At 42.4% G+C, this 8,921-nt stretch overlaps 2 non-coding genes across 2 annotated transcripts; both read right to left on the reverse strand.

Moving 5' to 3' along the window:
- Nucleotides 1-4,049: 4,049 nt before the first annotated feature.
- On the reverse strand, nucleotides 4,050-4,123 carry LOC117098163. The gene has a single exon (XR_004443218.1). It is a non-coding gene; the product is annotated as a small nucleolar RNA SNORD50 (small nucleolar RNA).
- A 260-nt stretch (nucleotides 4,124-4,383) lies between these two features.
- On the reverse strand, nucleotides 4,384-4,453 carry LOC117098164. Its single transcript, XR_004443219.1, has one exon. It is a non-coding gene; the product is annotated as a small nucleolar RNA SNORD50 (small nucleolar RNA).
- Between the last annotated feature and the right edge of the window lie 4,468 nt (nucleotides 4,454-8,921).

The following is an 8,921-nucleotide window of genomic DNA, read 5'->3' on the forward strand; positions in this document are numbered from 1 at the left end:
TGTTGAACTCCATTCCATTAGGTATTTCATGGATGCCAGCACATTGTCCTAGGCACCAAGTTTAAAGAGAGGTTAAAGGGAAGTCTCTGCTTTAGAAGAACTGACACTCCAGGTCCAGAAGGGAGAAACCAATAATCACATGTTACAAGGCTCATTCCATAGTATAATTGGAGAGGGGCTTATTCTACCTTGTTTTCAGCAGCATGTTTCTATGGCACATCTGATCCTCTGTCATTACCTGTGACAATTTTCCAGCCTTCTCCTTTTTTTTTTTTCTCCTTCCCTGATCAGCTGGGATTACAAGGTCAATACAGTAATTTTAGCACTTTTACCTGCATCCTCAATACTCTTGGCCCATTATTGTTCTGCTCCTCCTGGTCAGTTTATCCCTGATTTTGGATTAATCCAGTCTTATCTTTCTGCTCCCAAGGAGATAAGCACCACACAATACTGAATATACTGATTATCTTTGTTAAAATTAGTGGTTTTCAGCCTCAGCTGATACTTTATCAATGCTAGGCAAATTTATAACTTGTCCATGGTCAGCTCCATTTTCTCCAAATCTGCAGCGTCTGAGGAAAAAGCCTTATCATACCTCCTAAATTCCTCATCTTATTCTCTCCTGAAGATCACTTTGTTACTTTGCAAAGTCATGATCAGACACTAACTTCTTCAGTTTTCATGTTGACCAATGGTCTGTATTAAATCCAAGGCAATTTCCAGCAACTTTTGCTTGGTTCTCATCCTTCTTTTTCTTGGCTCATTTCATTCCAGGTATCCTTGGTTTTCTACTTAGTTTCTGTTCCTAACAAATACGGCACTTGAACTTGGCAGCAGATTCCTGTGTCCTGATTTTTGTCCCTTGGCACAAATTATTCTCTAGGATTTGAATAAACCTGGAATGTCCTAATCCTGAAAGGCCACAGGGTTCAACTCTTGGACACCTTTTTTTCTCTACTGGTGATCTCATCTAATCTTATGGCTTTAAGTATGCCTTCCATATGCTGATGACTCCCAATTTTAGTCAGACCTCTCCTCTGAACTGTGGACCTCTATATCTACTCAAAAATCCCAATTTGCATATCATGTGCTATCTTAAACTTAACATGTTCAAAATCAAGCCAACAAGAGAACATTTTTGGAAGGGATGGATATAGTCATTATCTTGTTAATGGTTTCATGAGTGTATTCCTATGAAAAAAACTCATCAAATTGCATACTTTTTAAATGTACACATTTTTGTACATCAGTTATATCCACTACAGGAGGCAAGGACAAAATATTTCCTGATCTCAGTGAAGTGATGCACGTTTGTAAATTATTGCCTTCAAATGACAGATTTTTTTGCATATTCTGTAGTGCCTTTTCCACTGCTCTTTTGAAGGTAACTATAATAAATGAAGTAACAAGATAAAGTTCTCAAATAAGTTGGGCTGGACTGTACTTGATTTGAGATTCTGATTAAACCCTCATAACTCTGATAAACTCAGCTACATGGCATGCTGAAACCTCAGCAGTGGGGAGACCAGGACTCTGATCAGAGTAAGACAAGGAGTCTAGTTCTCATACTGAAAAGGTATCCTCTTCTGCCCCAAGATGGTCTCTAATGATGTTATTCTACAGGGTGGAGTAAGATCAGAGGCAGTGGTAATATTCAGACAGTTAAGTCATGCATATTAATATATACTTATAACTAAGTACTATGTTATAAGTATTGTTTGGATCCAGAACCAAGTTTTTGGAAAGGTAGGGAGAGTCCTACTCCCAGAAAAGGACTAGCAAAAGATAAGCAGTTTATTCTAGTAGGCTGAAATTCAAAAAAAGGCTCTAATCCCAACTGGGGAACTGTTACAAAAATCATGAAAACAGCTAAAAGCTCTTTCATACACACTGGGCAGTGAGGACTGATGTGTTAGTTCACAGGACACTTGACTGGGGAGCCAGGCACATTGGATATTGGGTTTCCGGCAATAGAACTAATTTTAGAAAGCACCAAATGGTAGGTTTGAGCTTGCTATATTCTAAGATTACCTGGAAGCCTGGTTTTCCTGTTGGCTGAAGTCACTAAAGTCAGACACACGAAAATTGTCTTTAAACTTCTGAAGCCAATCAGAATCAAGGATATCCCAGTTTAATTATTATAGTCAAGCTCCTTAAGGATTTTTTTTTTTTTTAGCCTAGCCTGTTGCTCACGATAGAGGATAGAGGTGCAATCATGGCTGACTGTAGCTTCAGTTTCCTAGGTTCAAGTGATTCTATCTCAGCCTCCTGAGTAGCTGGAACAAGTGCACATCACCACACCCAGTTCTCTTATTCGTAGAGATGGCATCTTGCTGTTTCCAGGCTGGTCTCAAGCAACCCTCCCTAAGTGCTGGGATTACAGGCATGAGCCACTGCACCTGGTCCCAAGCAGCAGCTATGCTCTGGAGGGTAAACTTATTCAACTGATCTTAACCAATATTGCCTGAGTTTTTAGGAGGTTATTACAGACTAACAGCCTCCTGTGTGATTAGAAATTGCCATCAAGGAGTCGGTAACCAAAACTGAGCTTTCACGTTCAATTCCATTCAAGTTAAACCTTTTTGGATCTGACTCTAATTACAGGATATTCTTATATTTCTAACTCCCTTGCTCAAGAATCTTAAGGGTATTTACAACATCTGTTTTCTGTCCCCCACACATCCACCCTATTGGTACCCAAATCCTCAATATTTGTCTCTCAGACTCTGAACCATACTGTCTTTGCTCAGTATTTCTTGGGCCTATTTTCCCAACATCTGTGCTGGTTTAAACTCAAATCCACTTGTTCTATTTTCAAGAATTCTTCATAGCTTGACTTTTCCTTGGCATCCTGTGTCACTATTGACAAAATGTTTTATTTCAGGAGTCTTGGCAGAGCCTAGCACAGGCCAGTGTATATAAATGTGGAGTACTAATTTTGCTATCAACTAAGAAAATGTGACATATTAAAAAATCTATTGGGAGGCAAGGGAGTTAGAAGGAGCTACAGAAAAAGAGGTCAGAGGGCTCGAAAGCAAATAGTCTATTTCACAACTTTGTCTTGGTTGCCAGCTTTGACAAAAGGGAAATGGCACTCTTCCCTGAAAACTGTGGAATATCAATAGTCTTTTACCACATATTGTATAACAGTAAGTGCCTGGCCCTATTCTAGGCACTTTTGAAGTATTGAAACAGATCTTAAAATTTTATGCAGAAGTTCTGGAAGGGGGAGAAAAACAATGATTAATAGTTTTATGTACAGCAGGTAAGGGTATCGGAGATCAAGGGTATAAATGCAAACACTGCTTTCACCGGCATCTTACACGCACTACCTTCATAGTGAAGGTGTATTTTCTATCTCCAAATGTAATGTTACATGCCTAAGGCTTCTCTCTCATTTTATTTGGTAGTATCAGATAGTATTAGGTAACCCATCTTGCCAAATGACCTCTTCCTTCCTAGATTTTAGCTAGCCTGAATGTCTTTACCAGATTCTTGTTTAATCAGTGATCTTCCCTCATGACCATAGTTAACAAACTGCTATTATTGTTCTATTGTGCTCTTTTTATTTTCTGTGTCTCATTCCCCCACTTCTCAACTTAAGCATCCAGGCTTTCAAAATTACAGTTACATCGAAACTAAATATTCCATGATTTGCTTAGTAACAATCATTTTTAATTTCTGTCTCTCCACTCTTACACTGATCCAAAAACCCTTACACTGTACCTTGCACAAACCCGAAACGTTCAGAGTAATTTGATTACAAGGCTGGTTAGTGGATTTTCCATTTAATGCCCGCCATGTTATTTCAGGACCTATTTAAAATAATTAAAAACAACATAATCCAAAATTACATGTTTTATTTTCGTGTTTGTAAAACGAAGAGCTTTTTTCTGGATGGTTTTCTCATCAGCTTTTCATACAACAGTCAAGTAAACCTCGTGGCACTAGCCCTAGAAAAGGAAAAACATGAGATTCTTACAAGACTACCAACATTACAACAGCTTATGTAAAAGCATTAAAAAAAAGTATTGTCCTTATAATGGTCCATCTCAGAAGCCAGATCCGTAAAAGTTTTTTTTTTCAACAGAAGTTCAGGTTCGGGATAAGATCATCACAGATAAGACCAAGGACACAAGATTCACTAATCGCTAAGCAAACAGAAAAACTCCACTTACAGAAATCGTTGCAACTTTGGAACTTCCAGACAATCTGGCCTCTTATCAATGGGCAGACAGCGACCCTCACTGTTGGCAGAAAAAAAGAAAAAACAAACCCGGGATTTTATAACAAACTGTTACAAACTTTTACGGATCTTTTATAACAGAACTGTTATAAAATCCCCTCAACAAAATTTACTCCACTTCTGAATTATTGGTCTTAATCTCAGAAGCCGAATCCGTACTTATTTTTCTTCAGGTTATCAGCTTCGGGATAGGTTTCATCATTGATTAGACCATCAGACCTTGTATATGTACACATTAATACATTAAACTGCACTTCTGTGACACTGACCATAAGCCAAGGTAAAGGTAAAAGGCAAGTATTATAGTACAAATACTACAGAACTTTTAAGCCATACAACCTACTTCAAAATGAAGCTGCTAGTCAGTGACATCCGACATTCATTATCTTCACTGGCTGATCGTCCACACCCAGAATGCTGTTCAATGACAAAAAAATTTGATTTAGTCTAGGTGTGGATTAAATGCTATGCTCTATCATAAAGTACTAAAACAACACATACCCATTAAGAGTGTCAGGTTTTAACCAAGCGGTTTTCCATTAAATACTCTCCAGCATATTCTGGAATTCTTTCATGTATCTAACAAAAATAAGTAAATATCAAACGATGCAACAGTTCCTATTCCTGTAAATCAACAGGTTTACTCCTTTAGTTTGGTAACTAAGCTTAACAGTTCTTACCTTTGCATCTTCAGAGCTGCTCTGCTGTGCCACGACAGCGCCATTGTTCCTGCGGGAAACCGATATTTAAGCATTCTCGCAGAAACGTCACACTCCAAGGTGTTTTTTCACACAAAACCTTTCCCCTTCATTAATCCGAATTGCACACAAAGCCGCCTTCGAACAGCTCAGTCTCAATACAGGGTTGAGGCTGCCCGTTTTAAAACAACGCCGACGGAAGGTCTTCGCCATTTTAGTAAAGGCCCCTTGCTCTTAAAACTAATCCTGCGCCCCAATTAAGTGTGGTTTCTCCGCCGCCGTTCAGGCACATGCCGGAGGCCAGCAAGCGCGGCACCCGTCGCCGATCAGCGTTCCCCTCACGCCAAAACTCGGAGCCTGTGGCCGTCACGACTCAATCTCAGTACATGTGGCGGTCGGGCCGCACATTTTCCACCTGCAAGCTTTCAACTCTCAGCACTCTAAGCTCTACACTAAGATGGCTTCACACTATCAAAACTCTTAACTCGGCCTGCGCCTCCATCTTTTGCTCCGATACTCGCCCGCAACACCGACGCTTACCTACCACAATACCAAACGATCACGAAGGCCTACGTAAAAGACCGAAACGCGCGGCCAGTAGCTCCTTATATAGCCTCCCCAGTCAGAACGAGGCTGCCCCGCCCTCTCGCACCTATTGGACATGGAAGTAGACAGGGGTGTGGCCGCGAATTACCGGGAGCGCGCGCGGAGGCTCTTCCGAGTCCCGTCCCGCGTTGTGGCGCGCGCGCCGCAGGCCGGCCGCGCGCCCAGCCATTTCCCGGCGCGCGCCCGTAGGCGCACTGCGAAGCGTAGCTTGCTAGTCTTGCGGCCGACTTGGCCCTACGTGGCGCGGGTGTGGCGCCAGAATTCAAACAGCCGCAGTTGGAAACGACGCTATCGCCTGCCACAAGCCAAGTTCGCCCAGGACAGATTGGGTCCCAGAGTGGACCCAAATTTTGCAGCACAGGGCGGCCTCAGCTTAGGACCGACTCGAGAAGCCGGGCTGGCTGGCCGGCGCCGGGCTGTAGTGGGCCCCCAGCGGAGGCCGCCGGAGGAGCGGGCTAGCCCTGGCCGCAGCACTCCGGGGAAGGGCAGTTGGCTGGCAGAAAAGCTTGGGTGAAAAAGCGGACAGCGCCACGTGAGAACCGCCCCGGCGTGCGGCTCCTCAGGGCCTCAGGGCGGGCATCAAGGCCCCATGGGGGCCATTCGTCTTCACGCTTCCTCGTGCCAAGCATCCAGTTACACTAAACCTGACCACACAAGTCTCCCTCAAACAGCGAACGTGAGGTTCAGTACTCCATTTCGCAGAGGAGAAAACTGAGGCTTAAAACAGCCAGGTAATTTGCCTAAGGTCACACAGCTGAAATGCTTTGCTAATTTTTAACTTCTTTGTACTCAATTAGTTATATTGAAAACGAGAGAAAGATTAATTTGAGAAGTATCCCTGAATATCCAGACTACAAACTTACAAAATTCAAAAGCAGTGCTTTCATTAATTAGCATGTTTGAGTTAATTTGTGTGCGTGTGTGTTTGTGCACACGACATTTGAACATTTCAGTATTTGAAAATTCAGGCCCTTGACTTCTGTATTTCAAAGCACTACTTATTAAAGTTGTTTATGTGTGCATTTGATTATGGTCCGATTCTGCTAGAGTGTGGGAGGAACACATCTGATTTTGTGCTCTGCTGTTTATTTTTTCTTAAAACAGTGCCTAGCATTAAGTAGGTTGTTGGTAATGGTTAAATGAATGAATTAACAAATACATTCGGTGACTTTTTAGAAAATTAGAATGAAGATCAAACTTCACATTCAAAGGCAGTGAAAAGCACTTTTCTCTAGCAGGAACCTAAATCATGAAGTATTGTCTGGGCCGGGCATTTTGTCGGTTTTTATATTACTTCGTAATGTCTAATATAAATTTTCATATTGCTCATAGTAAATAGTAAAACAAACAAAATTAATACAGTACAAAAGGATATAAGAAGCAAAGTAGGCCTGGTGTGGTGGCTCATGCCTGTAATAACAGCACTTTGGGAGGCTGAGGTGGGAAGATTGCTTGAGCCCAAGACTCTGTCTCTATTGTATTAAAAAAAAAATTAAAAAGTTAACAAAAAAAGCATAGTGAAAGTATCTTTCCACATCCCTGGGAATCTTCTCCCTAGTTGTACCCTTCAGCAATGCCACTGTTAACAGTTTTTGAGACTTCCTATGCAAATACAAATATATGTACTTCGTTTGTCACATACAAATGGGATCTATATGTTCTGCAACTTGTTTATCCTTCTTGTATCATAAACATCTTTCCATGGCAGTACATATAGATGACTTTTTTTTTTTCCCCCAGACAAGGTCTCACTTTGTCACGCAGACTGGAGTGCAGTGGCTCTATCTCGGTTCACTGCAACCCCTTGGGATCAAGTAATCCTCCTGCCTCAGCCCACCATCTATGTGGGACTACAGGCATGCACCACCACGCCCTGTAATTTTTTGTATTTTTCGTAGAGATAGGGTTTCTGCCATGCTGAAGACCACAAACATCACCTGGTCAAAAGCCATGTAAAACAGTGATTCCTTACCCTGACTTACCAGTTAAAATCTGCTAAGCTAAAAAATATCAAAATTCTGGGCCCGAACCTGGAACCTTGAAAGCATGATGTTCAAAAGTGGGACCCAAAATCCACATTTTAAACAAGCATTAGAGGCAATACTGTCCAATTGGAATATAATATGAACCACAAATGCAAGCTGCACAAGTAATTAAAAATGTACAAGTTGCCAGATGCGGTGGCTCACGCCTGTAATCCCAGCACTTGGGGAGGCCGAAGCAGGCGGATCTCGAGGTCAGGAGATCGACACCATCCTGGCTAACACAGTGAAACCCCGTCTCTACTAAAAATACAAAAAATTAGCTGGGTGTGGTGGCGGGCGCCTGTAGTCTCAGCTACTTGGGAGACTGAGGCAGGAGAATGGCGTGAACCTGGGAAGCGGAGCCGAGATCCTGCCACTGCACTCCAGCCTGGACAACAAAGTGAGACTCTGTCCCCCCCCCCAAAAAAAAAGTACTAGTAGCCACTTTAAAAAAAATTATTTTATTTTATTTTTTTTAAGACGTAGTCTCACTGTGTTCCCCAGGCTACAGTGCAGTGGCGCGATCTTGGCTCACTGCAAGCTCTGCCTCCAGGGCTCACGCCATTCTCCTGCCTCAACCTCCTGAGTAGCTGGCATTACAGGCGCCCGCCACCAAGCTCGGCTCATTTTTTGTATTTTTAGTAGAAACGGGGTTTCACCGTGTTAGCCAGGATGGTCTCGATCTCCTGACCTCGTGATCCGCCCGCCTTGGCCTCCCAAAGTGCTAGGATTACAGGCGTGAGCCACCGCACCCAGCGTATTTTTTTATTATACTTTATGTTCTAGGGTACATGTGCACAATTGTGCAGGTTTGTTACATATGTATATATGTGCCATGTTGGTATGCTGCACCCATTAACTTGTCATTTACATTAGGTATATCTCCTAATGCTATCCCTCCCCCATCCCCAACCCCACAAGAGGCCCTGGTGTGTGATGTTCCCCTTCCCGAGTCCAAGTGATCTCATTGTTCAGTTCCCACCTATGAGTGAGAACATGTGGTGTTTTGTTTTCCGTTCTTGCGATAGTTTTCTGAGAATGATGGTTTCCAGCTGCATCCATGTCCCTACAAAGGACACAAACTCATCCTTCTTTATGGCTGCATAGTATTCCATGGTGTATATGTGCCACATTTTCTTCATCCAGTCTGTCATTGATGGACATCTTGGTTGGTTCCAAGTCTTTGCTATTGTGAATAGTGCCTCAGTAAACATACGTGTGCATGTGTCTTTATAGCAGCATGATTTATAATCCTTTGGGTATATCCCTAGTAATGGGATGGCTGGGTCAAATGGTATTTCTAGTTCTAAATCCTTGAGGAATCGCCACACTCTTCCACAATGGTTG

Source organism: Trachypithecus francoisi, unplaced genomic scaffold, assembly GCF_009764315.1.
Source record: "Trachypithecus francoisi isolate TF-2019V2 unplaced genomic scaffold, Tfra_2.0 Lachesis_group15, whole genome shotgun sequence".
In the NCBI taxonomy this organism is placed as follows: domain Eukaryota; kingdom Metazoa; phylum Chordata; class Mammalia; order Primates; family Cercopithecidae; genus Trachypithecus; species Trachypithecus francoisi.